Raw genomic sequence first — 24,814 nt, forward strand, 5'->3', positions numbered from 1 at the left:
TATTCAATTGTATAGATATACTACCTTTTGCTTATCTATTCATCTATTGATCCATGCCTGTTTCTACCCTTTGGCTACTGTGAAGAGTGCTGTTAAGAACACTAATATAGTGACTGGATGTGGTTATATACCTAGCACTCAGAAGGCTAAGGTAGGAGGATCACTGAGTTTGAGGCCAGCCTGGGTACAAAGTGAATTCAAGCAAGCCTAAACTGCACAGCAAAACCTTGTCTCAAAAAGAAAAAGACGACCAATGTACAAATTTGTTCAAGTCCTTGCTTTCAATTATTGTGGAAATATACCTAGAAGCAAAAGCCAAGTTGTTAGATATTATGGTAATTACTTTTTTAGGAAGCACCATACTACTTTTTACAGTGCCTGCACCATGTTACAACTCCAACAGCAATGCAGAAGTTTTAACTACGTCTTTGGTAACAGTTGTTCTATAACAGTCAGCCTTACAAGGAATGCCAACATTTTGGCCCTAACCTTCTAAGGTCAATTAAGACTCAGGACATATGAGAACTTGTACTGTAACGTCATGTACCTCAGTAGTGTCCCAAATTTTCTGATCAAGAAGATTATGAGGCCAAAGAGGAAAGTGATCGATGACGTAGAGTGTGCCTAAGGAGAGTCACATAGGGAGAAGACACTCTCTCAGGCTTTCACAGAGAGCACATTGGCCAAGCAATGGCCGTGACTCATCCACATGGCTGCACTGACAAAGGTTCTACAATCTGAGGTACGGGATCTCAAGACAAATCCTGAGGACATTTCACTGACCTTCTCAGACCAAAAAGCTACAACTCTTGTTGCATAGGTCCTGCTTTACCTTGCTCTTAACCATCCAGTAGAAAAGTGTGAAGACAAAATATAGGAAATAAAGCCATGCTGTTATGTTGAGCTGTGGGGGGACTCAGGTCAATAATTTCTGACATTGCCAGTTAAACAGAGGACCCAATGCTATTATGGGCTACTGGACTCTTTTAGAATATTTTGCTGAGTTTACACACCTATAATATTCAATAACGGAACTTAGAAAAAATGGGGTATACCGATGAATGTCCATTTTGTATTTGTGTATTCCAAGTGGTTAGGATAGATATATAGTTGCATTCTCTTAATGAATAGAATGATTTGTTCTAATGGTGTTTGTAAATAGCTTCACAAGTCCACTTCGTGTACAGCAACTAACCACTAAGAAGAATATATGCAGTGTATTATTTGTTGAAACTGTACTTCCGATTGGATTTGAAATTGTCTCACTGCTATCTGTTTATCAATAAAACTTTGAAAAAAAAAACAGTCAGCCTTATGGGTTCAAATTGGTATCTAATTGTGGGGTATACTATTTTTTAAAAATTCAAAAATAGGTAGTACACAAATATCTGAAGATGGCTAGTGCCTCACTGAATTTCTAAGGTTTTTGTTTGAGACAGTCTCACTATGTAGTTCAGGGTGGCTTTAAATCAAGATGTTTTAAGACTTTCACTGCCAGGCACAGTGGTATACACTTGTAATCCCAGCACCTGGGAGGCTGAGGCAAGACCTCTATCAGTTGAAGGTCAGCCTGAACTACAGAGCAAGAACCTGTCAAACAAGTAAACAAACCAAAACCAAAAACCCAGCCTGAACTACATAGTGAGACCATGTTAAAAAACCTAACCCCCCCCCCAAAAAAAAAAAAAATTTCTCCCAAAGGGCTGGGTTTGTAGCTTGAAGCCCTGCATTTGATGCGTAGCACTGCAAACCTTTCTCCACCATTTTTAATTTATTTTTTTGTTTTTTTGTGGTACTAGGGATTGAATCAAAGGATCTATCACTGAATTATATTTTGAAACAGTCTCTTGCTAAATTACTGGGTCTAGCCTCTGACTTGTGATACTACCAGCTGAGCCTCCTGAGGTTATGCTACTGTGTTCACCCAGCTGACTCCAGGTTTTTAAACTGTTTTTCTTCTCAGGCCATTTCAAGTTGCAAATCCCCCCGCCTCACGCACTTTTTTTTTTTTTTGGTATGTGACTGGAGACTGAACCTAGGGCCTTCACATTACGCTATATTCGTCGTACTTCCAATTTTTTTTGTGTTTTGAGGCAGGGTCCCACTAAATCATTAAGTTGTCCAGGCTCATCTTGACTTTTAACACTCCTGTCTGAACCTCCCAAGACTTCTGGGATTTTAGGCATATACTAGTGTGCCTAATGTAAATGCCACCATCTTTCAGGATTCTACTTCCCTGGTCACAGTAAGGGTCCATAGATGGATTTACCAGTCTACTGTATAACTGTAATTCAATGCCTGAAGCTGACTACTTTATAAAGGAAACAGGTTTCTTTAGTTCACAGTTCTGGAGGCTTAAGGGCATGTTACTGACTTAGCTCTGGCGAGGACCTCATGGAGGACAGTATCATGGCAGAAGGACATTGTGAGAGGGGGAAAAACTGCATGATGAAACAAGCAGCCACAGCAAAGACAAGGGCAAATTTGTTCTTTTCATGCTAACTTGAGGTCCTATCAGCTACCTCACTTCCTTCTGGGGCAATGTCCCCTCACTTAATGCCCTCTCACTAGGCCCCAACCTTAAAGGTACCACCACTTCAATGAGGACTAGCTCTCCAACACACAAACCTTTGGGACAAAGACTTCAGTCATACTGAAGCCACAGTAGTGACCATTTAACCCAAAGTGATCTAGACTTGTATCTAGACATTACTCCAAAGCCTCATATAGTTATATGAGGGGCTTTTTGGAAATGCCTGGATCTAGGGTATATGATGATGGAATTGAGGATTCTATGCTTGGATTAGCAATGTGAGTGATACCTGCCTTACGGGTGGGTAGCCTGGTAGTATATAAGGGATAGAAAGAGGCTTGTTGCTGGTTGTCACTGGCTTGCTGTTTGCTGCCTTATGCCTGCCTGCTCTGTGATGTCCCCCTGCCATGCTACCCTGCCTCAGAGCCAGCAAACTATAGACTAAAACTTATACAAACTTGTGAGCTAAATAAACCTTTCCTTTTAAAACTTTAGATGTCGGATATTTTGTCTCAGCAACAAGAAAAAGTAACTAAGACACTGGGTAAGAATAAACCATTCCCAAAGCTACAAAACAATTTAGGTATGAGGTAGACTCAAAAGCTTACTCATGAATTTTTCTAATTGTATATAGGTGGCTAAAGAACCATTATTGATTACTCACGATGCAAGAGGATATGGGTATATCCTCTTCCCTTAGGAAAAAAAAGAAGATCTGCCAAAGATGAAAATTAAAACCACATGGGGAAGAACACAGAGACTCAACAAAACTGAAGGTCTAGTAGGAATCAGCATCCCTAACTTTTTAGTGATTCCTTTCTATTCTGTAAGCTATACGGCAGAAGCCTTCCAATATAACTTATATTTTGCTTAAGTTAGTTTTCAGAAGATGTTTAACCATTTGTAAATGAGAGTGCTCTGGTAATGAAGACCCTTTAACATGGACTGTCCAAACAAGTAAGTAGTTACTGTACATGCAAAATAAAAAACTCTAGGACAAAAGCCTCTGGCACCAGATGAGAAAGTCAACCACAAAGGAAAGTGGGAAGGAGGTAAAAAGACCACCTAGTCTAATTGTCTTTTTACCAGAGAGTAAACAAAGTCCAGAGACTGCCAATGCCACATTACTATGGTGACTGAACTGCCTCCTCAAGTGCTAAGGACTTCTCTGGAGCCACCTTAAAAAAACCAGAACTAAAATAACAAATCAAAAAAAATAAAAAAAAATAAAAAATAAAAAAAAATAAAATAACAAATCAGATCCCAACAAATCTACAAAAGTCAGTTTCATTTCTTTTGTTAATGGGCCAGTCTGATAGTCTATATCAAAGCTACGCCCTCTTGAGCTCCTCAATCTGAAGTTCCTACCCCATTTTGTAATTCTGCCTAATAAATCTGTGTATGCTTCTCACTAATAATTTCTGAAATGTTCTTCTGTGACAGTATGCCAAGAATCTGTCTGAGGAGAGCTGAAAAGTCCTCAACTCTTTAGGAGGACCTCCCTAGACCCTGTTGAGTGACAGTCCTATGTCCAAATAACCACATATGCTGGGCAAAAGTTTTAACTTTAAGTACTTATTAGTGTATAAAACAAATATATGAACTTGTTATATAAGTTTGTATATTAAAAAATTGAATGCCAGAGATCATTAATCTTGTTTATACAAGAACCATTCGGTAGTTTATTAAAGCCTATGGATACCTTCTAAAATTGTCTCAAGTACATAAAATAGTGACCATAATTTTGAAACAGTAAATATTTCGAGACATGAAATGACTATAGAAGAAGCAAACATGAACTGTATGATCATCCTATTAATGTTAAAATTATTAGGTCCTGCTCTTACTGTTATGGTTTGTTGCCAAAATTCATAATCAAAAGAAATGTTACATTTCCATTAAATGCTGGTTAAACTAAACATATAAATTTTTATCTGAAACTGTCTAAATTACCAGATCTCCTGAATTCCATCCACACATTCAAGTTAAGAATGTCATAATTTTTTTTCCAAATAAATCTTTTTTGTTTATTAGACATTGTTATCATCAAATTTATTACTCAGACTATCAGATATTGACATGCAAGATTGATCATACAGTATAACTAACTTTTCCTTTCAATAAACCTAAGTGTCTTTTCCTTGACCTTCATTATATATTTTAGAGAAAGAATAAAAATAATAGATAAGACTTTAGAAATTATATACAATTCAAAATAAAGATTGAAGGTATTCAATAGCAGCTGTTACATTGCACATTGCTGTTTTCAGTGTAGATGTTCACATTACAGATATTAGTATGTAAAGCTGGACAAAGTAAAAAGAAAATTAAGCATTGTTGCCTTCAAAAACTTGATAGAAATTGGTAGTATAATCATTTTAGCTATCCTGTGTATATACTTAAATGATTCTTCCGCTTCGATTTTTCCTATATTTTCTCACTTCTCTTATCTCAATTGATTATTACTTATGATCAGTTTCTTTCCCTTTTAGAATGTCTATTGTACCTTTCAGATTTTATTTATCCATTCAGGTTCTTACAGTAGAAAAACAATATGATTTTTACACATGTGAGTCTGATTTATTACACTTATGATTAAAAGTGAAATAAATTTATTTCACTTATGATTTGCATTGGTTTATCTATTTACTTATTTTTTTTTCAACTTAACAGCATGGCTTTATTTCTTATAATTTCATCTTCATACTTTTCTGCTGGATGGTTAAGACCAAGGTAAAGCAGGACCTATGCAACAAGAGTTGTAGCTTTTTGGTCTGAGAAGGTCAGTGAAATGCCCTCAGGATTTGTCCTGAGATCCCGTACCTCAGATTGTAGAACCTTTATCAGTGCAGCCATGTGGATGAGTCACGGCCAATGCTTGGCCAATGTGCTCTCTGTGAAAGCCTGAGAGAGTATCTTCTCCCCATGTGACTCTCCTTAGGCCCACTCTATGTCATCGATCACTTTCCTCTTTGGCCCCATAATCTTCTTCATCAGAAAATTTGGGACACTACCGAGGTACATGACGTTACAGTACAAGTTCTCATATGTCCTGAGTCTTAATTGACCTTAGAAGGCTAGGGCCAAAATATTGGCTTTCCTTGTAGCCCTCCTTTTTCTCTAATTTTGGTCTGCAAACTTAGGTTGTTAACCATCCAGAAGAAAAGCTTATTGTTATTATCAAACAATTTGGGCTATCAATCTTAACCTCACTATCTCACTGCATTTCAAACATCTTAGGCATAATAAGGAATAGGTATTTTTCATCAAGTATTGATATGTTGAACTTTAAGTCCCTACAGAATATGATAAAAAAACATTTAAAAATTAGGTTATATTTTAAAAAATAGGATAAAGAATTCTATGCTTCTCATGTTTGCACATAAGTCCAAAAATCTCACCATATACAACCTTGAAGCAGGACAGTCCCACAATATTCCTTTTCCTGTCTCTTGCTTTCCTTCACCACCGCCTTCTTCTTGAACATCCATCTACCCGAGAGACATCTTAGCAGTAAATGGCATGTCATGACAAGCCGCCCATATTAAGAATGTCATAATTCAGCTAGGCATAGCGATGCACACCGTAATCCCAGCAATTCAGGAGGCTGAGGCAGGAGGACTTCCATGAATTCAAGGTCAGTCTGGCCTACATGTTGGGTTTCAAGGTCTGCCTAAACTACACAGTGAGATGCTGTCTCAAAAAAAAATCATAATTCATTTATCTACCCAATAAAATGCTGAGAAAAAAAATCACCAACAGAGAGATGAAAGAGGGAAATTAACACATAGTGTGTTCAGAAAGAATTCATGTATGTATTAGAAAAACACTAAGGAGACAGATCAAAATGTTAACATTGGTTATCTCTGAACAGGGAGATTATCTGTTTCTCTCCCCTTCTGGAATTTTCATCAATTTTTTTCATAATTAACATATTACTATAAAGAAAAACACACTAAGCAGGGTAAGGTGATTTAGATTTAACATCTTCCAAATAAATTTGCATTTTTAATTCTTGCAAAGAAAAGCCCATATTAACAGGAGTCATCAAATCTGATACCAGGATTTCAATGACAAAATCAAGGTTATAATACAATTTAAGTACATAATTTATACAACATTAAAAGGAGGAAGTCTTTAGTCTATTTAGTACAACCTTCATTTCACAGCAGAACAACTCTCCCTAGTACTGATCTAGAAGACTTGACCCTTCATCTCTCCTCTCCTGTAGTTTCCTCTCCCATGTTAAATATATTCATTTCTTCTTTAGTCAAAAATAGCTGCATTTGGGAAATGGAACACACACTAAAATGGGAGCAATTCTGACTGTAATAGACACACAATCAAGACTGTTCTCAGCAGCAAAGCTCTGACATTCCAGCAGATGGGGATGATACCATGTAGACCAAAGCTGTCAGAAATGAAACCCTATGTTCCCTTTTTCAAGTAAGAACAGAAAACTTATTTCTGTTATCTAAGAAGAGCTAGGCAATTATAACTGTTACCATAATCTTCAAAACCACCCCCCAAGGAGAAGACAGATGTTACCCCCAATTTTACCAATATTGGATTTAAAAGAGGTAAAGCAATTTAATCAAGGTTACACACTGCAGTGCCATCCCTGTCCCCAGGGTGTGCTGAGATGGCAATTGAGATTGGGCGTGGTGGCAGGCCTGTAATCTTCAGCACTTGGGAGGCTGTAAACAGGAGAATCACTGAGCTGAGTCTGATGTAGTAGTGAGACCCTGAACACCCTATAGACCCTTCCCTAAATACTAAAAAAAAAAAAAAAAGAAAGAAAAAAAGAAATCCCACTCCAAAATCATGTCCTTTTATCCTTGTGTTCCTTACAAGTTTATGTTTTATTGTACTAGTTTGTTTTAAAAAATCATGGCAACATACAAATAAAAGAAAAAAGTAAAAGATCTCTTTCATATTCCTGCAACATTTCTCACTCTAAATCCTACTCTTCTCTGAATTAACAGTTTGATAAAGAGATTTCTTTTTTGTTTTGTTGCCAGAAATCAAACTCCAGACTGGGCGCTTGCTAGGCAGTTGCTATACCACTGAGCTATATTCCTAGCCCAAGATTCCTTTTATATCATTTTCTATACATTCATGAATACCTTTTCCAACATTTTCACTACCCTATTGTAAGTCACGTAATACATTAAAAAGGAATCTAAATAATAAATGACAGTCTTGTGTGTCATGCACTCGCTAGGTAACAAGAATGAGGAAAAATACCTACAATTATTGCTTTTAAATTAAGAATTTAAAAATCTCACAAGTGAAATAAATCAGACCATATGTGTAAACATTACATTATCTCACTAGTGTGAGAAACTGAACAAATAAATAAGATCTAAATGTATAATAGATACTGTAAACTGGGAAGAAACTATTCAAAAGAAAAGACAAACTGTGATGGAGGAAAGGAGAGAGGAAGACAGGGAAAAAGAAAAATTATACACAAGATGGTTATACAGTTAGTTTCTCTTAGTTCATTAAAAAGGTTTGTACTAATATTGTTTGGATATCAAACAATAATTTTGCTTGGGTATCAAACAATATTTTGTACTCAATAACTACTATGAAGGCTGTAATATTCAATGTGTTAATTACTGTAACTCCTACTAATCTGTTTTGAAACTCTTTGTTATTTAATTTTTTGTGTGTGTGGTACCAGAAATCAAACTCATGATCTTCCACTTGCCAGGCTGGTGCTGTACCACTGAGTTATATTCCTGGCCCCTATTTTAATACTTTTCTCTTTAAAATAAAAAAAGAATTCACAAGTCTATTCGTTGAGATAAATATGATAAGCTATGATAAATATGATAAGCTATGGACACGAATGAAGTGTAAGAAAGGAAAGAGACATGACATAAAAGTACATGGCAGAGTTAAGCTTTAGGAGTACAGTAGTAATTAAAATTTCTTTTGATAAGTATATTTTTTCATCATGTTAATCTAATTTGCAATGTTCTTGATTATCAAATGCTTGAAGCATTTTTTCAAATAAAACAGCCAGGAGCTTTTAGTATCTTTTGTCTTATTTTCTTTAATGATGAATTCCATCCTATGGAAAGGAGATTAAGGTAAGTTTTCTTTGTATCACTGAGACATTATATATTGTCTTCTGCAAAGTAATGAAACATTTCCCCAAATAATTTAATTAGATTTTCTAAGCACTAAATAGTATCTAAAGCACTTTAAACTCTCTTAACTACAGTGGTAACTCGGTTCATGAATTAATTCTTTCAAGGGTTCTCATCAGAATTTGTTCCATGGGTCAATGAGATAGCTCAGCAGACTAAGTGCCTGCTTAGGCAAACACAGGGACCAGGGTTCAATCCTTGCCACTACCTGCTGTGCCGGCCCCACCCACAACTGTGCTGAGTCAGCAACTGAGTCCAGGTGTGGCAGCGCACACCTGTAATCCTATTGCTGGAAAGGATGAAAACAGGAGGATCACTACAAGTCTGAGCTGGGCAGTGAGACCCTGTTCCACAATTCTACTTACCATCAAACATAAATGGTGGAAAGAATTAAGTTCCTGAACTGAGGCATCTTGGGAAAGCTCCTCATTTTATTATTATTATTTTTTTTTATTTTAGGGGAGGGTATACAGGGTGTTCAGGGTCTCACTATTAGATCAGACTCCGACTCAGTGATCCGCCTGTTTACAGCCTCCCAAGAGCTGGGATTACAGGCGTGTGCAGCCACATCCAGTCTCAATTGCTGTCTCAGAGCACCCTGGAGGCGGGGTTGGCACAGCATGGGCCCAGGGATCTAACCACACATCCACCCCATTCCCACTCCCCCACCCCGCCCCCTGTGCCTGTTTGCAGGTGCTTTAATCCACTGAGCTATTTGGTCGGCCCTAAAGCGCCTAGTTTTAAATCTTATCCTTTAAAAAATTATAATGAACAAATTTTTTTTTTTTTTTTTTTTTTTTTGCGTTTTGGTTGGGAGTTACGTCAGCTGTATTTTGTTCAGATAGCAAACCAAAGTTTAACTGATCTGCGTAAAGCTGCATTTACAGATTAGTTTGCATTTTTGTGTTGAGGAGCAAAAAAATCTAAGGACAAGGGTTAAGATGGCTTTCTAACTATTCTAAATCTGTATTTACACCTGCACACACACCTTTACACTTAGGGATACAACACAGGTGTGAATCCAAAAGGATTACTATTCCTAGCTGTCATTAACATATCAAGAAGTTAACACTGTCAGCAAAAGCTATTTGCTAGTATAAGTCCATTTTAAAGCATTTTCCCTAAGAGATTTTATTCATTAGGAAGTAGGTTACAACAAATTAAAGTCTTCAATAAAGGAAATAACCACAACTATCTTTTACCAAGTTTGATTTTTCACAGTGTCTGGTAGCATTTCCACCCCCACAGAAAAAAGCACCAAATTCAATACAGGAAAAAAAAGAGAGGTAACAGCTTAAAAAAAAAATCCACTCTTAAATGAAACCAGGATTTAAAATGAGAATTCTGCTTATCAAACTAAAAAACGTTTTATAATATTCAAGAACAACCAGTCAATTTAATAGTTTTCTATAATGATAGCACTCAAACCATGAAAGTGACCAAACAAGGAGAGTTTTCATACATCATCAAGGATTTTAAAAATATTTAAACTGCTTCAAACCAATAATTCTAAGATTTTAAGTACTCATAAATGGTAAGTTTTTCCTATGAAGATGTTTGTCATGTTATTTTTTTGAGTTGTAGCCCTTTATTAGGAACTAAAATAGAAGGTATCTGTTGTACAACATGGGTAATAATTGTCTATAATTTGAGATTTATTATATTCTAATACAGGTCATTTATAAATGCAATTTCTTTATTAAAAAGCTTCCACCCTTTGTGTACAATTTGCAAAACGGAGTGTATGTGCACGAGTCTGAAAGTGGAGTGTATGTGCACAAATCTGCAAAGAGTGCAAATTTAGGATTTGGTAAATGCTTTACAAGTTACTTTCAAAAAACTGCCTGCCACAAGTGGGCCTTTACATTGTGTTTTTTAATCAAAATATTTTTGATCCCAACCTTCCTTCCATCACCCAAAACTATAAAGCATTTTTTAATGAGTTGAAATTAAGGAAGACTACAACTACTAGAAAAGGAGAGAAGAAAGTTCTATAAGTTAGAGGTTTCAGACTCTCCCCAAACCAGAACCATTATCTTGGTAAGGGCTAGGCTGGGACCCTGAACAGAGTATGAGTATGTGCAGGTGGCATCCCTGAGGATTCAGAGCTTCAGTGGACCGTGAGTGCTCCAGCTGCATAACTCACTGAGCTGTCTTGCCAGTTTCTACACTGGCTTGACTGGGCATAATTCAAAAAGGAAAAGCTCATATTCATTCCATTCTTCTGGAGCTCTGTGATAGCATTTAGTAACACCCCAATGGGATGTCTTCCACATCTAGTATTATGTTATTTCTTCAAGTAATTGCTAAAGGACACAGGATCTAATTGTTCTATAATACTCATACCCATTTTATCTAGATGTTCAATGGATCTATAAATCTCCCCCTGGGATTCATCATAGTAACTGTAACAGAACCTTTGACCCCAATGGCAGAAATCAGAAGAAACCACAAAGAGATTACTAGGATCCGCTAGATGTTTACTGAAGAGTTTTCTGAATTCCTATTCTTTTGACTCACTCAGAGCTCCAACCAGTACAGGAATAATGGTAAACTCATCCTTATGGCTTTCCATGGCTTTAGCTGTATAAGGCAAATGCATTTCAATACTGTGTTCATCTTCATCTGTTTGCAAAGACATACGTTCAAACATTCCTGTTTTCCATAGTTCTCCATAAACCTTTTGGTCAATGCGCAGGTCATAGAGAGGTGTCCTGTATATGTCCACACTGGACAGTGCACACTGAGAGAGGGGCACATGATGCGAAGGCCCAAGGATGAAAATTCTTCTGGTAATAGATGGATCCACCTGTTTGTAAGCATGGGCAGCACAAGACCCACAATATGTATATCCCTGCATGGGGTGCAATAATGGCTCTAGCAGGTCTTTTTGCAGATTGTACTTGTGAAAGCCAACCTTCTAGCTGTGCATTCAGCTGTGGGCCTGAAGCTGTGTACCAGCTCCCAGCGTGACTGGCTTCATGGCAGACCACTTGGTTGGACATCTTGGAGCCTGTGCCGCCTATGGTGCACGAGGATCTGTCATGTTATTAACAATGCAAAAAACTGGAAATAATTCCTCAAACTGATTAATTTAGCCATCAAAATAAAAAGTACCCTCAAAGTCTTGCTATTTTACTCTGATCTTAACCCAATCTCTATGACTGCTGACGAAGTTTTTCATCAGCTTCAAAGTCACAGAGTGACTTCCCTAAACTGTGTGCCCATACACAATTGATATAACCACTAATTTTCTCCTCACATGGCACAGCTTAATTTTCATATTAATTGACATATTATTCCTCACTATAGTTTTGTACCTATATACATACAATTAAGTTTTCCTACAGAACAGACTATCTGTTGATAATTGTATTCATAACAACCAGAACAATTTATCTGTCAATTTAAAGAAGTCTCTACATGTGTTCCCTATTACCCCCCCCTTTTTTAAAACCAGGTGGTTAGTCTCATTAGTTCTTTTATTTTTTATGTATTTGGTACAGTGTTTCATTAGACAGCTCTAACTTGTAGTGATCCTCCTGTTTTCAGCCTCCCCAGTGCTGGGATTATGGGTGTGTGCCACCACACCAGGTCTCAGGGGCCAGCTCAGTGTGCCCAGGAGTGGGGCCAGCACAACATATGGTACCAGGGATCGAACCCCAGTTCCTGCATTGGCCTAAGCAGGCACTTAGTCTGCTGAGCAATCTGACTGGCCCCATTAATTCTTTTCTTTTTTTTTTTTTTTTTTGTTCCTCGAATGCCTTCAGGGCACTTTTGGCCAGCTGGAGAGGTGTGAGGTTCGAACTCCAGCAACCTGAGCCTGGCAGCTTTGTGGAAGCAGCCACTTAAAGGCCTGAGCTACGGCCAGGCCCCCCCCCCCATTAATTCTTAATAATATTTCAATTTAAGAAACTTAATCTTCTGTTATGTATTAACATATTAAACTTATTTTTTTCTCTTTACATATTAATCCATTTAAATTATATAACTCAAACCTGGGCACTATGCTATGGAGCTGTGGTACCTGTCACTCAGGATGCTGAGGTAGGAGGATCATTTGAGCTCACACTTGTTGATAAGCCTGGATATCACACTGGGGAGATAGCTCAGTAGAATAAGCACTTGCCTGGCAAGCACAATGGCCTGAGTTCAATCCCTGATTCCAAAAAAACAAACAAGTTTGAGGTCAGCCTGAGTTACATGCTGAGAATCTGTCTCAAAATGCCAAAAATAAAAAAGCCTGGATATCATAGAGAAATCCCATCTCAAAACAATAAAATTGTTTTTTGTTTTTCTGAGATAAAATTCCACTACATAGTCGAGGTTAGCCTGGAACTTGCTGCATAGCTCTCAGGTTGGTGTTGAATCCATTAACCTTCTGCCTCAGACTCCAGAGTGCTAGGACTATAGGTATGTACCACCATATCACCAGCTCAAAATTTTTTCTGTTGTGGTACTGGGGGTTGAGCCCAAGGCCTTGGCATTAAGCTCCATCCCCAGGCCTTTTTAAATTTCCCTTTTAGGGGCCAGGGAGATGGCTCAGTAGAATAAGTGCTTAGCACTAGGGCCTGAGTTCAATCCCTGGCTGCGTCAAAAAAATAAAAATAAATAAATAAAATTCCCTTTTATTTTGAGACTAAGGCACTTTAACTGCCCAGTCTGGGCTTGAATTTACAATCCTTCTGCCTCAGTCTCCCATAGTGCTGAGATTACAGTATTAAGGAGGCTGAGGTACAAGGATCACAAGTTCAAGCCTAGGTCAAGCAATTTAGTGGAAAACCTATCTCAAAATTTAAAAAAGCTTTGGGATACAGCTCAGTGTCAGAGCACCTCAATGTTCAATCTCCATTACAACAAAAGCAAAACAACTCAGTAGACTGGTATATACAGAGTTCTACAATCATTAAATTTTAGAACATTATATTACATCAAAAATAAATCTGTACCCTCTAGTAGTCATTCCTACTTCCTTTCAATTTTTCCCACTCCTAGATACCATTATAATCTATAGACATTTTCTGTTTTTGTAAGTTACTACTTCAGGACGTTTCATGTAAGTGGAACCATACAATATGTTATCTTTTTCTTAAAAGCTTTTCTTAGCACAATGTTTTCAAGGTTCATAAAGTGGCATAAATAAAGACTTATACCTACTTTTGCTAAGCAAAAGTCCATTGTAACAACATTTTATTCACTAATCAGATGACATTTGAGTGGTTTCTATATTTGAGATATTATAAGTAATGTTATAAATGTATATGTAGGGCTTGGGAGATAGCTCAGCGATCTAAGCACCTGCCTGGCAAGCACAGGAACCTGGGTTCGATCCCTGGTACCACATGCCATGCCAGCCCTGGAACCCTGGGTACACCATGCCAGCCACCAAAACTGGGTGTGGTGGTACACCTCTGTAATTCCAACACTGGGGAGGCTGAGACAGGAGGATCACTATGAGTCTGAGCTCTTAGTGAGACCTTGTGCCAAATGAATAAAAGATTAAAAAATAATAAATGTATATGTACAAAGTTTTCTGTGGATCTATGTTGTCATTTTTCTCAGGGAGTAAATTCTATCTGGAAGTAAATTTCTCGGTAATATGGGGTTAACTCTGTGCTTAACTTTTTCTTTCTTTCTTCTTCTTTTTTTTTTTTTTTTTTTGAGGCAGCCTTGAATTAATTGCTCAGGCTAGCCTTGAACTATCAGCAATCCTCCTGCCTCAGCCTGAGTGCTACAATTACAGGCATGTGTCACCATGCCTGGCTATGCTTAATTTTTTGAGTACTATTAAGCTGCTTTCTAAAGCAGATACAGCATTTCATATTACCAATGTATGAGAGTTCCAGCTTGACAACTGTTCAAAGATTGAACTATACCAACAAAACAGGTTAACTACAACAAATCAAGACACATCAAGCATGTTAAATCCATAAGCTTGTCATAACACTGAAAAACAAAGAAAAATTGTCTTTCTTAAGTATCTTTCCTATTTTTTTTTTGGAGAGGGGTAATCAAATAGTTAATCAAAGTAAGCATAAATTTCTTAAGTTTATCAGCTAAAATATGAAGGAGTTAATAAATATGCTATTTGGCAACCTGTAAAGTTCTAAAATGAATATGGGTGGTGGTCATCAGTCTCTTACAGAAGTCCCCAAAAAGTACTGTCATGGAATGAAATCTATTACATCTATACTGTAGATATTTCTATAGGGCAAATAATCTGGTTTTTCTCAATAAATTGCAAGAGAGGGAAAAGAGATGAAGGAAGAAACTATAGACTAAAAGTGATTTATAAAATATTCAACAATCACAGCATATGTTTACCTACCCTACAATAATTTCAAAGCAAATAGGACTCATTTCCATTACAGCCCACAAGAAAATGTAACACTTTACTCTCTCCAATACTTGCAAAACTTAAGAGTCATTCATTATCTTGATTGCACAACATTCTGACCTAATTCAGTAACTTTCTAACAGTTTTACTATATTGTCCCTGCTGGTATGGAACCCCTTACTTAGCTCAAGCAATCCTTTTATTTCAGCCTCCAGAGCAGCTAGGATTATAGGTATGTGCCACTGGGCTAGGCTAAGATTTGTGAATCTCTTTTAAAAAAAAAATAATTCCCTGGGTTTAGTGGTGCACTCCTGTAGTTCAGCTACCTCAGACACTGAGGCAGGAGGATGACAATCTTTAGGCCAGCCTAAGCAATTTGGGAGCACCCTCTCACAAAGCAAAACAAGAAAAAGCAAAGCAAAATAAAATGCCAAGGATCCAGCTCAATTGTATGATGTTTGCCTAAATAACGGCATGGAGCCCTGAGGTCAATCTCTAGCACTGTGTCAAACAAAAGTCCCAAACAAGTTGCTTACCAGGGACATGTTTTAAAAATGTAAAATCACTAACAGGTAGGAAAATATCACAGAAGTTACCATTCCAAAACCAATCAAATAAGGCTGGTATAAATTAGTGAAGATCAAATACTTCAAAGCAAAACATGAGATAAAGGATATTTCCTAGGTATCCTGAGATCAGTCTAAAAGAAAGATATAATTCTAAAATAACAGCCTACAAAAACCTATAAAGCATAGAGCCCATCCCCCAAAATACCTAAAAGGTAGCCATCAAGGCTACCATAAAAGTTACAAGTGGATCTTCCCCCAAAAGACCTGAGAATATGTAAGGCCTAAAAGTTTAACAAATTTGACCTACTTCCCAGAAATGGAACACTGGAGCCAACATCTGCTCAGTATATTTTGTAAGTGTACACAGAACCTTTAACAAAGTACAGTAAAGTACATGTTGGGACATAAAGCAAATCTCAAAAATTTTGAAGATAAATATATTGAAGATGTTCTATGATCATAGAATTAAGATAAAAATCTGTAACAAAAACAAGTAGCCAGGCATAGTGATACACAACTCTAATCCCAGCATTTGGTAGGCTGAGGCAGATTAAGTTCAAATTTCACAAAAAAAAAAAAAGAAAAAAAGAAAATTAAAAGTTTCAAATGCTTTGTTGCTAAGCCACAGACTTTTTCAGGGGCAAACAAGACATACAGTAGATATTAGAAAATATTTTCAAGTGCATAACAACTCAAAATATTTCACGATTTACAAAATGCACTTACACTTAAGATTTACAATCTTTGGTACAGGTGCTGAGAAAGTTAAAACTCAACAACAACAACAAAATCAACAATCAACGTACTTCAAAAATTCCTTTTTCCCTAAAAGCAATGAGAACACACTGGAAAAAAAAAAAAAAGGACATGATCAACTTCTTCAGAACTCTAGAAACTAAAGGCAAGTTTACAATAATCTGGGGAGCATACAGGTAAAAAAATCAACACAGAAAGTAAAATCTTGGTAAGAATGGCACACACTACTCCCGCTCTCTAATTCTGCTATAACCTTGAAAACCAACAACCTGAAATCATTGTGAAAATTAGCAGTTTTGCTGCCACTAAAGGGGACTGCACAGCTGAAGCTGAATCCCCATCTCAAGGACAGCAGCCATTACTTGACACTATCTTTATTTGACCAGCCTCAGAACTTAGCTAGTAAGATCAGCCTCTCCCCAGGGGGCAATTTGCTTAAAAAGTAACTAGTAGCAACAACTAAATATCCTGGGTACCTAAAACAGTAGGTAACAGTTCAGTGAAACAACAGGTGAACCAAAAAAGCTCAATTTAAAAGCAAAGACGGGGAATAATATCTGTATCTCATTTCAAACCTCAACAGAATACCTCAATGCTTAGAAAATAATCAAACAGCTCCTGCGCTCTCACTTATGGTTAACCATGAGGGTTTGTGCTTCTTGCACAAGCAAGAAGTCAAGACTACTCAGTTGTAAGATGCTTGGCTGGTTGCAGAAGGCATGCTCAGCTCCTTATCAAATACTGGGAGGCCTACTGGTTGCAGGAATGTAAGGCTCTCTGTCCAATTAGTTGATCGTTAAGACAACCCAGTAGAGACTTCAGAAAAAAAAAAAAAAAAAAAACCAATTCAAACTTTACTGAATTAATTGAGAAAAATCACCAAATAAGCAACAGCAAGAACAACTCCTCCTAGAGGTGATATAATCTGATTTTCAGAATTGTTGCATTAAAGTATCTAATTCCCAATAAAAATGTGCAATATTTGCAAAGAAACAAGAATACCCACTCATGGAGGAAAAACAAATCAACAAATTTTCCTTGACAAGGGCCAGATATACATATTAGACCAAGCCTTGAGCTGTTTTATATATACATGAGGAACTAATGATAACCAAACTATGGAGCTACAATGTAAGAATGTCTCTACAAAGAATAACTGATAAAGATGTAGAAGATGTAAGAATAAGAAATTAGAAATTCTGCAACTAGAGAGTATAATAACTGAAATTTAAAATTCACCAAAGAATCTCATTAGCAGTTTTAAAAAGAAAAAAAGAATTAGCAAACCTAAAAACTGAGCCATTATCACTGTAAGGAAGAGAAAAAAGAATGAAGAAAAAATGAACAGAGCCACAGAAATCTCTGGACAGTAATACATATTAGAAAATCCAAAGGAAAGATGAAAAAGGGCCACAAAGAATATCTGAAGAAAAAAAATGGAAAGAAACTTTGATGAATAATATTACCAATACATTTAAGAAACTCAACAAGCTCCACACAGGAGAAACAGTAACAAAACACATAAAATATCAAAAAGAATCTTGAAAATGGCACAAAAGGTATATACAAAGAATTCTACATAAGATTAACAGCTGATTTCTTATCAGAAACTGGAGCCAGAGAGTGGGTGAGATAGCTCAGTGAACTAAGCGCCTGCTTCAGCAAGCTCAGGGACCAGGGTTCGGTCACCGGTCCTGCATGCCATGCCAGCCCCACCCCTAGGGTGTGCTGAGCCCGAGAATGAGTCTGGGTTTGGTGGCGAATGCCTGTAATCCCACCACTGGGGAGGCTGAAAACAGGAGAATCATTACGAGTCCGAGCTGTGTAATGAGACCCTGTACCAAATACATAAATGGGGCGGGGGGGGGAGAAACCAGATCCAGAAGGTAACAAGAAAAAAAAATTTTTTTTAAAACTCAACCAGGAATTTTTATCACCAAAATTATCCCTCAAATATGAAGAACAACTTAAGATATTTCCAGTATGTCATTAGTAAACCCACCCTATAACAAACACTAAAGGGAAACCAAGAAATACTAAAGTGAGTCCTTCATGCTGAAATAAAAGGACCCTGTACAGTTAGTTTGATACACATAAAGTAATAAGGAATCCTAGAAAAAAATACCTCTGTAAAAATAAAATCATGTTTTTGTGACTTTAACTATCTGACTTAAAAGACAACTGGAAAAGGGAGGGAAATACATCAGTGAAGAGTACAAAGTTTCAGTTAAGTTCTGGACATCTATACAGAATGCCAGCAACTACAGTTTCTGTGATAGATCAGGCTGAGTGTGTACCTCTGTGGTATAATGTTTGCTTAACATGGGCAAGGCTTGGGCTCCATCCACAGCAAGTAACAACAATGATTTAACTGCTTAAAGAAGTCTGAAAGTAGGCCTTAAATGTTTTCACCACAAGACAGCAAGTACGTGAAATTATGGATACCATGTTAACTTCACTTAATCACTTTATATTGTATTTATTAAAAAATTACTCAAACGTACACAACTTTATCAATTATACTTTAATAAAGCTAGGAGAGAAAAGGCAAAGAGGGTATCTGAATCAAGCAGATATATATATATATACACACACACACACATATACACACACACACACACACACATATGTATCTGCACTATCTGTGCCGATAGCCTTACAATATATGAAGATGCAATTTATATCACATTAAGGGCACAAAAGAGAAGGAACAGGGCAATACTGGCATAAGCTTTTTATGTACAACTGAAAGTAAATTAGTACTAACCTGGACTAGAATGCTATAAATTAAAATGCTAGCTGTAATCGCCTAGGCAGCCACTTTACATAAAAACTAAAAAATATATAGTAAAAGCAGTAAGAAGGGTATTTACATCTCACTAGTTTTTATACTAGAAAAGTCCCTAACACAAAAAAGGCACTGATGGATGAATAAAAAGACATAGAAAACAAATAGCAAAATTTCAGGTGTGTAGATAGATACAATCTTATGTGTAATCACATTAAGTTTAAATAAATTAAACTCTCTAAATTAGAGATGGGCAGAACGGTTGTTTTAGAGGCACGATCCAAGCTGGGTATGGCAGCACACACCTATATTCCAGTGACTTGAAAATGAGGAAGGAGACTGAAAATTGATGGCAAGCCTGGACAGCTTAACGAGATTTCATTTCAAAGCAAAATATAATTTGAAGATGAACTAAAATGTCATTTATATAAAAGTCTCTGGGGGGCCAGGGTCAGAATGTTACGGTTTGTGTCTAGATGTCGTTCCCCCCTTACCCCCACCCCAAAGCCTCATGTAGTCAGGGGTGGGCTTCTGTAGTTTTAGACTAATTCAGGGTCCAATGCTGGGATTATGGGTGTGAGTGCTATATTCACCCCAGGACATGTAGCCTGCATACAATATAAGGGAAGGAAAGAGGCTTGTTCTCTGCAGCTGCTCCTCCCTTTTGGCTCATGCTGCTTTTGCTGTTTTTAGGGCCAAGAACTGTTGCCCTCTGTCATGTGCCACCCTGCCTTGGAGCCAGCTGAGTATGGACTGAAATCTCCACAAAACTGTAAGCTAAATAAACCTTTCCTTCCTTTAAAAAAAAAAAAAAAAGATTTATTGGTAAATTTAAATTTTTAAGTTGACAAAATGGGGATTACCAAAGGCTGGAGGGTACAGAAGGTAGTACAAGAATGGAGACGTGAGGACCAGCCAGATAGCTCAGCAGATTAAAGTGTCTGCATAGGCAAGACACAAGGACTGGTATTTGATCCCTGGCTTGCCATACCCACCCTGCCCCTGGGGCGCACTGAGACAGTGATTGAGACTGGGCATGGTAGCACACACCTGTAATCCTAGTGCTTGGGAGGCTGAAAACTGGAGGATCACTATGAGTCTGATATGTGTAGTGAGACCCTATAGGCCCTGTACTAAATACAAAAACCAAATTTAAAAAAAAAAAATGGAGAATTGATGGCCAAAGGATATAAAGCCTGAATTTATGTAAGCTGCTTTTTGAGATATACTGCACAGCATGATGCATACATTAAGTATCAGTGTATTGTACCCTTCAAAATTTCTAAGAGTAAGTTTCAAATACTCTTACCTTAAAAAGCATTTGAGGTGATGTTCATTAGCTTGATTATTCTATGCTGTATTAATCATAGTATCTCTTTGAATCCCATAAATATAATTCTTGTCAATTTAAAATAAAAAATAAAAATAAGGGGGACTAGGGCATAGCTTATTAGTATAGGGCATGCTTAGCTTTAGAAAAGCCCTGTATTCAATCCCTATCATAAACAAAAAATTCAAAACAAAAAGTTAAATGGGCAAAGATATGAAGAGCCATTTGTCCAAAGAAAAATATATACATAGCCAATGAGGTCAATACCACTAAAGTGCACATCAAAACCACAATGAGGAGCCTGGAGTATACTCAGTGGTGAAGCTCTTGCTAGCACACACAAGGATCTGAGCTCAATCTCCACCACTCAAAACAATAAAATAAAACAAAACACAAAAATAAAACTTGCAACAAAATAACTACCTCACATCTACTTGGACTATTTTTAACTATAATAATAAAAAAAACTATTGATGAAGATGTGGATAAACTCAAAGCCTCACATACTGCTGGTAGGAACATAAGTTATGTAACTGCTTTGAAACTATAGTTTGACATTTCCTTAAAGAACTGAATATTGGTAGGTCTGAAGGTACACACTTGTAATCCCAGAATTCTGGGAGTCTGAAGTTGGAGGACTACAAATTGGAACCTAGCCAGAACAACTTCGTGAGACTGTTGGTCTCAAAATAAAGAGCTGGTGATATAACTCAATATGAAGGTTTTAGATTCAATTCCAAGTACCATTCTCCTTCCAACCCCAAACAGACAGGAGAAAATATTTGTAATCTATAGTTCAGACACATAATTTATCCGCAGAACATATAAAGAACTGGAGCAAGTAAACAAGACAAATATAGATAATCCTAAAGAAAAATGAGTATAAGAACTGCAGACACACTTCAAGAAAGATGATATCCAATGGCCAATAAATATTAAAAGGTGCTCAACTGAACAGTTATCAGGAAAATTAAAATTAAAACCACAATTCAGGGGACATGCCCAGTAGCTCAGTTGTTTAAGTGCCTGCTTAAACAAAGCCCTCAAACTCAAGCTGCTGGGGTTCCAACCCAGACAGTCACTGCAAACCAGAAATGCCCTAAAGGCATTTCGAGCCTCCAAAAAAAAAAAAAAAAACACCCTTCTACCAGGGAGCCAGGGACATAGCTCAGTAGAATAAGTGCTTGACTGGCAAGCTCAGGGTCCTGAGTTTGATCCCTGGTCCCCGCAAAAAAACAAAACAAACAAACAAAAAAAAACCACAATACAGATACCACTACCTGGTGCTCAAAATGGTTGAAACTAGTAAGTATCAACTGTTGGTAAGGAGGAGGAACAACACACAATATCATACATTACTACAAAATCAAACTGGTAAAACTACTTGGAAAAACTGGCAGAACCTCATTAAGTTGAACTTTTGTCTTCCCTATAACCACCAATCCCCCTCCTAGGAATATACATCATAAATATAAATTCAATGAAAGACATGTTACAACAGCAGTATTCACAATGGCCCCAAACTCAAGACTACCCACATACCTATCAACAGAATGAATGCGCATCAGTACATTCATAAAACAGAATACAGTGTCACAATGAAAATGAATGATCCACAACCCCTGGTTTCATTTTAGATGAATTTCATAGTTAATTTCATCTTTAAAACAGGCAAAACTAATGTATGAAGTTAGATTTCAGCATGGTAATGAGTCTTCATGTGTTTAGACACCAAAAGGGGCTCTAGTATATTATTAGTTTTTTCCTCTACATGTGTATGAGTGGTTATACAAACTGTGTTCAGTATGTAAGAATTCACTAAACAGTACACTTCTGTATTTCAGAAAAAAAGGTGCTAAAGTATGTCCATCCTTTCAAATAAGATCAAATTTTTGGTTCCCATAGGAAATTGATTACACATTATACATCAATAAAAAGTTAAATCTTTATCACTTAACTGTTGATATACTATTAATGTTCCATAGAAATTTGTTTCACAGGGAAAAAGAGTTGCTGACAGTAATTTCAGTCATCTCCTATTAGCTGTGACTGAAAGTATCAAACTTAGTTTTGGAATAACTAAGATAATTTACTGATGATATGGCTTATCCTGCAGAATACAAAGGAAACAGAAGTTCACTATCAGGCTACAACTATACACTTCTATTCTTCCTAAAGTCAGATAATCATTTAAATTAGGGTTTAAGAAAGAGCTCTTCACCCACAATCTGTGCTTTCCTGTATGGGTATCATACACCGAAGGAATAAGATTTTAAAATCAGCATTACATCTTACTTAAAACCAGTTTTTTATCTTACTTTGAACTATGTACTTTGGCTCATCACTTTCTCTTCTAAAATTTCTAAGCTATTTTAACTGTTATTAAGAAGTCCCATCCCAATGAGTTAACATAAAACTTTTTTCTCCAGTAGTTTCCCTGGCCATGCTACCATATACTTTCCTTTAAACTTCCCTACCTATCTAGCAGTTAAGATATCCCTTAGCAATATCTTCTCAGTTTCACACTTTCACAGAAATTGTTACTAAAAAATCAGTTCATTAATGCTTTAATCACCTGCCCATTTAAACTCATTTCCTCCCATTCCCACAGAGTTCAACAGAGTTGTGCTTCAGGGACTAGGGAAGGTAAAAAGGACATTGCAGGCGAAGCTCTCAAAAAAATGTGACCTTCTCCAACTCTCATCACCCCTCAATAACACAGGATACTAACCAAAAAGCTCAGGTCTTATGCAGAACCCTCCTAAACTACAGAAGGTCATAACTATTTTTTTCTTGTGGTACTGAAGATTGAATCCAGGACCTTTGCCCTGAGAAACATCTCCAGCTCTTTTTTGAGACAGTGTCTCACTAAGTTTTAAGACATTCAGGCAGGGCTAAAACTTTTACTCTCCTAGAATGCTAAGATTACACCATGTCCTGCTGGAGAACACAACTTTTTTGTGTGTCAGCTGGAGGGATTTAGTCAGCTCTAACTACCCTTCTTTCTCGTCCCATCTTTCAATTTCTCCTTCATCTTTCCTTTGGGACATATAAGAAGTCTGTTGTCTAGCCAGGAGGTAACCATGTCTTTTTTCTTGACAGCACCCTCAATCTACATAAATGATTCTCTTGGCAGACCTTTCTCTTCCTTAGCTTGAAAGGAGAAGTGGTATCCAACTCCATCCTCCTCTACTGAGAGGGAATAAGAATTATTTCACCTGCTACCCTCCCTGTATGGTGTTTATATACAGTGTAGACTAGGTGTCTTAGTTTTCTTTTTGCTGAGACAAAATACCCAACACCCAAAGTTAGAGAAGGAAAGGTTTATTTTAGCTTAGAATGTAGAGGTTTCAGTCCATAGTCTTGTGGTAGCATGGCAGAGGAGATGCAGTTCATGCCACAAGGCAGCAAGGGACAAGCAATAAGCAGTGATCCTCTTTCTGTTCCTTGCATCTTATCCAAAATACCTACCCTTAGGTCATATCCAGGGTGGGGCATTCCTAATTCTAACAAGGTACCATGAATCAAGCCCAGCAGCACATCCTGGATCTCAGCAGTACATACCTTAGATCCCACTACCTTATAAAGCCCATGTGTAACTGCATAAGGCTTTAGGGTACAACTAGATAAAAGCCGCAACACTAAAGAAGAATCAAGATATTTGTGACAGCAGGAACTGTAATGTAGCCTTTTGGTAAACGCCATGGGGAACCATCTGTACTCTGCTACTCCCCTCCACCAACATTTTTTGTTGTTGTTGCCAGTGCTGGATATTGAACCCATGGCCTCCCACATATAGGGAAAGCACTTTGCCGGTAAACTATACCCCCAGCTGTACCACTTAAGGAATTTTATTACACTATGGGTTAGTTATCACCTCTTCATTCTCAGCTTTGCCCCCCATGGGCCACTGTAGTGTAACAGAAAAAAACTTCTCAATAACTATACTGTGAAATAATTTTAACTCTCTTTAAAAGCCTATTTCAAAGGTTATTTCCTCAACAAGTTTTTTCTAGTTTCCTAATATTCCCTCTTTTGACTATGTCACAGCAATTTTCCCATAATGGTTTGTCAATTAATATGCATTTCTATTACCACTCTCATGACATAGTATGCTATGTAGTATTTTGTCATAGCATATGGTTCTGCAGGTGACTTACATTCAAAACATTTGTTCAAATGAAAAACATAAATTTTGCAAATTTAGACATGTTTGTATAAAACAAGTTAACTGTAAATTTTAATTCTGACAAATTACTGAGCATAAAACATTAGCAAAACATGTTGTGCTTTGTCACAGTCGAGAAAAAATCTGATCTATAAAAATGCAAATACCAATA

The 24,814-nt window shown here is 37.1% G+C and overlaps 1 protein-coding gene and 1 pseudogene across 1 annotated transcript in view; both read right to left on the minus strand.

Annotated features, from left to right (window-relative positions):
* Cpeb1 (cytoplasmic polyadenylation element binding protein 1) overlaps positions 1-24,814 on the minus strand; it is a 92,920-nt gene that overhangs the window by 46,090 nt on the left and 22,016 nt on the right. The gene's annotated exons all lie outside the window — the stretch shown is intronic.
* LOC101575865 lies at positions 10,765-11,721 on the minus strand (annotated as a pseudogene).

Source organism: Octodon degus, unplaced genomic scaffold, assembly GCF_000260255.1.
Source record: "Octodon degus isolate 3935 unplaced genomic scaffold, OctDeg1.0 scaffold00002, whole genome shotgun sequence".
NCBI lineage: Eukaryota > Metazoa > Chordata > Mammalia > Rodentia > Octodontidae > Octodon > Octodon degus.